The sequence below is a fragment of the Grammomys surdaster genome, unplaced genomic scaffold, assembly GCF_004785775.1.
Source record: "Grammomys surdaster isolate TR1022 unplaced genomic scaffold, NIH_TR_1.0 166, whole genome shotgun sequence".
Classification (NCBI taxonomy): domain Eukaryota; kingdom Metazoa; phylum Chordata; class Mammalia; order Rodentia; family Muridae; genus Grammomys; species Grammomys surdaster.
In genome coordinates this window covers 14,112,021-14,117,393 of record NW_021604614.1, presented here as the reverse complement: position 1 = coordinate 14,117,393, position 5,373 = coordinate 14,112,021, and positions in this window count along the sequence as shown.

Below are 5,373 nucleotides of genomic sequence, written 5' to 3'. Positions count from 1 at the left end.
AGAGGCTGTCTCCCAAGATTTCGGTTCAAGCCTGAACATCTGCTTCTCCAGCCTGGGCAGCTGCTCTCTCGCCTCCTGGCTTCTTCCTGGCAAGTGACAGGAACATACTTTTTTTTCCCCAGAGCAAATCAAGTGTTCCTTGATGTCAGGAGGAAACCTGCCTCCATCTGCCTCAGGCTCTCAGGCCTCAGCTTCTCCCATTCCTCTCTCGGCTTACCTTTGGGGTTTCGTTTTCTGCTTCAAATCAAAAGTCAAAAAAAAAAAACAAACCAAAAAACAGTCTCTACTTTCACTAGTCTATTTTTGGGGGGCAGGGGCTCGAGACGGTTTCTCTGTAGTTTTGACTGTCTTGAAACTTGCTCTGTAGACCAGGCTGGCCTCAAACTCAAGAGATCCACCTGCCCCTGCCTCCTGAGTGCTGGGGTTAAAGACTTTCGCCACCAGCCGCTCATTTGACCCTTTTCATTTCTTAAGTTTTGAGTTTTTAATTAATTCATTTATTTTTAGGCAGAAGGGGCTGAAAGTAGTACAGGGCTAGTGTTTGCATAGCTTTTGGGAGGCCATGAGTTCAATCCCAGCACCACCCAAAAAGGTGTGTGTGGGAGGTGGGGAAGGCTGGTGAGATAGCTCAGTAAATAAGACTGCTGCCAAACCTGATAACCTGAGTTTGACCCCTGGGATCCACATAGTAAGAATTAAACTGGCAGAGGTAAATAAAAGAATGAAAAGGTAGATCCACCTTAAGGGCAAGAGCCGACTTTCTTTTATTGGTCTGAGAAGGGTGCCCCTAGACCTACCCAGGAGTCCCACCTACTCTACAGCCTGAGGTCAGTTTTCCTAGAGTAGGAAGAGGAGGTGGGGATGTTTTCCTCCATCCAGAAACTGTGACCTTAGGTCTCTGCCAGTTAAAACCCAGCAGAACGATTTCAGCTATCTCAAACCACCCAAACCCAGAATCCACCTAGGTGGATTTAAACCCAAGACCCGGATTGTACCAAAAAATCTGACCTATATGTGTTATTTTAGGCTCCCAAAGTCGGCCTCTGGAAGCTCTCCAAAAGAGAAACATTAGTGAACATGTTGGATTTTGTAGAATGGCAGTACTTAGAACATTACTGTGCAAATCAGAACACTAGAAATCTAAGTTCTGTGTTCAAATCCCATAGGGGACCCAGTTGGACAGAACAGCCTCTAGAGGGATCAAACTGATTTTGCTAGACCCGGGCTGGGTTACTACAGGGACCAGGAATTCACAGGTTCCACGGGTAGGAAGGTCAGGACGGATCGAGGTCAAAAAGGTGGAAGAAACAGGCTACACACCGAGCATTTTCTCCAAGCCCTTCAGTCAACAAGGGTTTGCTGTATCTGGAGCAGAGACTGAAGCCGGAAGTCAGAAATTTCCTTCAGCGGTTTCTCAGCCTCAGAGGCACCTGTTCCCACTTCTCTATGCAAATAAGCAGAGACGCTCCTCCCGCACAGCCACAGCCGCCTTTGTTGTAGGAACTTTGTTCTTGACACTGTTAGGGTAGCCATGGAAGCTGGTCACGTGGTGTGTCTGTCAGGACGCTTTGTTTTGCAAGTCAAAGCCTGAGGCTTAAGTCCAAGGGGGGGAACTCCTGTGATTTGTGATTGATCCTCTCTCGAGTCCCGCTGGATTTTAGAAGGGGCTTCAATGAATATCACAGTTGGTTCTTCCGAAGAAGCTGAGGTGACAGCCCTCAGGGTCCCAAGCTTCCTCCTAAGGTTCTACGCAATCTCAAAATTGCTTTCATCGGTTTGACACTAGTTAGGTCCGTCCTCTTTAAACCAATGACTATGACCAAGAGAATAGGATGCTGACTGGACACAGCTGAGTCATGTCTCCCCTTTGCGGGTGAGTTGCCATATTTCTGAGTATGTGTGCATAGGTTCAAGTGCACGGGCACATGCATAGGTATGTGTACAGAAGCCAGAAGTCTACTTCAGGTGTCTTCCTCCATCGATCCTATCTTATCTTTGAGACGGTATCTCTCACTGAACCTGGAGTGCACTAGTAAGCACCAGGGATCTTCCTGTGTCTACGTCCCCTGCGCTGGGACTGCGGTACACAACCAACCACCTGATTTTTTTATGTAGGTGCTGAAGATCCAGACTGAGGTCTTCAGGCTTGCCAAAAGAGTCATATCTCCAGCTCCAAAGTGTCTACTCTTGGAACGCTGGTCCAAGTATACAAATCTCAGACATGGAAATTCTATTCTCAGAGGGCTGAAAGGAGATGATAGGTTTCAGGAGGGAAAACATGACCACCTTATCCCAGCAAAGCAATGTGAGCCAACTACAAAGAACAGATGTCACCTAGTTCCTTCCTAGCAATTAACTTCCTGGAGACACCTCTCCAGGTCTCCAGTTCAGACCAGCAACACCCAACTACCCGATGAGTTCTTATGAGAAGTTTTTCGGGTTGTGTTCACTTTTTAAATTTAAATATTAATTTTTTTTTCTTTCAAGACAGGGTTTCTCTGTATAACCCTGACCATCCTGGAACTCACTCTGGAGACTCAGTTGGCCTTCAACTCAGAGGTCCACCTGCCTCCGACTCCCAAGTGCTGGGATTAAAGGTGTTTGCCACTACACTCAACTTTTTCTTTTCTTTTTCTTTTTCTTTTTTTTTTTTTTTTAGCAAAGTCTCACTATGTAGCCCTGGCTGTCATGGAACTCTCTATGTAAACCAGACTGGCCTCGGATTCACAGATATCCACGTGCCTCTGACTCTTGAGCCTTGGGATTACAAATACGTGCCTCTATAATGTAGTGGCATAGACGATTTACCCCCTTCCCTCAGCTGTAAAACAGGTTGCTTGTTCTGTGTGATCTCTCAAAGGTTCTTTTACCAAGTCTGGTTTGTCCTCAGATGTTTACTTAGTTGTTAGAGATTGGTTCTAATGCTTTGATTCAATCAGGAATCTGTGCGGCCAAAAGCTAAAGGTTCTTGTCCCCAATTGGTTATTGATCAATCAATCAAGATGCCAACAGCTAATGACTGGGCAATGGGGCGGGACCTTCAGAGTTGTGCAGCACGGATGCAGAGGAGAGAAAGGAAGAGAATCGGGGAAGAAGGATGGGTTGTAGGAGTTGCAGGAGAGAAAGCCAACCAGCCATGTGAGAATTCAGGTGGGCAGCCACTGGCCACTTCCCTGACTGGGCCTGGGGTACAGAGGAAGGTTTAAGAGTGCCCAGCCTTGCGGTGCAGTGGTGGCATACGCCTTTAATCCCAGCACTTGAGAGGCAGAGGCAGGCGGATTTCTGAGTTCGAGGCCAGCCTGGTCTACAGAGTGAGTTCCAGGACAGCCAGGGCTACACAGAGAAACCCTGTCTCGGAAAAACCAAAACTGGGATTAAAAAAAAAAAAAAAAAAAGAACTGGGCCCAGCCATTTCAAAAATAAGCTTCTGTGTGTGTGTGTGTGTGTGTGTGTGTGTGTGCTTCATTTGCAGATGCAGATCCAAAGATTCCCTGGGCAGGTGGTGCCTGGAAGCAGGACCCACCTGGAACACAAAGCCGTGTAGCAAAAACTCACCTCTATACTTTGTGTCTGTTAAACAGCAGGCATTCTGCTGGACCCCTCAGGATGAAGTGCCACAGGGTAAGGGATACAATGGCTACAATTCTCTGCTCTTGTGGAACTTCCATTTTGCCCAAACATTAAAGAGAATAGGAAGAGCAGCTGGGACCAGACTGTTCTGTTGATTGGTTTATCATTTTACTTTGTTTGGCACAGAGAGTTTGTTACAGAGTGAAGTAACACATTTTCAAGACTGAGCTTGGACGCTCCTTGCTACAGTTGGTTACGTGGGTTCTTGTTACTTCCACTCTTTCGACCCCATTTAACTCTAGATAGGCGAGACAAAAGGATAGAGGGGAAACTTTAGATTACTTCCTGCCGATTAGGGCTGTCAAGTTCCTCGGGACAAGTTTGATCTTTGATGTCAGAATATCTGATTTCTTCTTTCTCCTTTGCACATGACTACCTAACAAACCACGATCAACAGCAACCAACTGACAAACTTCAATCACCACCAGTTTGGGGCCCCTAGCATTTTTATACCCTGTGAAAAGTCCCCAGAATTCCAAACATCACACAGTCGCAGAAACTATCTGCAGCTGTCAAAAATCACACCCCTGCTAGAGCACGAGGCAAATCATAGTCAGCTGCTATGGACAATCTGAAGCAGCTCCATATCCCACACCTGGGATTAAAATGAAAACATTCCCATAATATTTCCAATTTTTTTTTTAAAAAAGAAACTGAAACTCCAAAACTGTCCATCACCACTTTTATTCACTGGGTTAGTAAAAGCATTTCATAGCCAGGTCTAGTGCATGCAGGCATAGAATCCCAGTTACTCGGGAGGCTGAGGGAGGAGGATTGTGGGTTCAAGGCCAGCCTGGGAAATTCAGCAAACCCATTTCAAAATAGTTAAAGAGGGGAGGGGCTTGGGATGTAGCTCAGAGGGACAACACTTGTTTCGTATATGTGTTACCAATATACAAGACACAAGCAACGTAAGGGAGGAAGGGTTTGTTTGTGTTCACAGTTTGAGGGTACAGTCCGTCATGGCTGGGAGACCACGGTGGGAGGAGCTTGAGGACAGAAGGAGCTGGAGGTGGGTGGTCATGTTGTATATCCATGGAGAGGTGGGGGCGGGACCAGGGAGGTGGCTCAACAGGTAAAACCTAAGGATCTGCATTGCTTACATCCCTGGAACTCACATGGTAGGAGCTGAGAATCCTGACATCTGCAGTCAGGAAGCAGACAGAGATGAACACAGGATTAGCCTGACATCTAACCTGCTTGAGGTTCTCTTATCCCAAGAGCTTCTGAATACAAAGTAGATAAATGAAGCATATGGGTTGGCATTATGTACCCCCCACCCCAGACTGGCATGGGTGACCCTCTGTAAGGCCTTTTAAATTGAGATATGATTTACACTCCATGGAATTCTCTTTACAGTCTAGTATTCAATGGCTATTACAGACTTTATGAGGCTGTGGCACATTGTCCTTGTGTGATTCCAGACTCTGAAGTCCTCCAGGCAGCCTCCTACCCCTTATTCACTGTCCTCCTCTTCTTTCAGGTAACACTAATATGCTTTCTCACTGGATGGACTGTCTGTTCTGAACATGACATGGAATATTCCCCCCTCCCACCTCTGTCTCTCTCTCTCTGTCTCTCAGTCTCTGTCTCTATCTCTCTCTGTCTCTCCCTCTCCCTCTCCTCCCTCTCCTTCTCCTCCCTCTCCCTCTCCCTTTCCTTCTCCCTCTCCTTGTCTCTCTCCTTCTCCCTCCTCTCTCTCTCTCTCTCTCTCTCTCTCTCTCTCTCTCTCTCTCTCTCTCT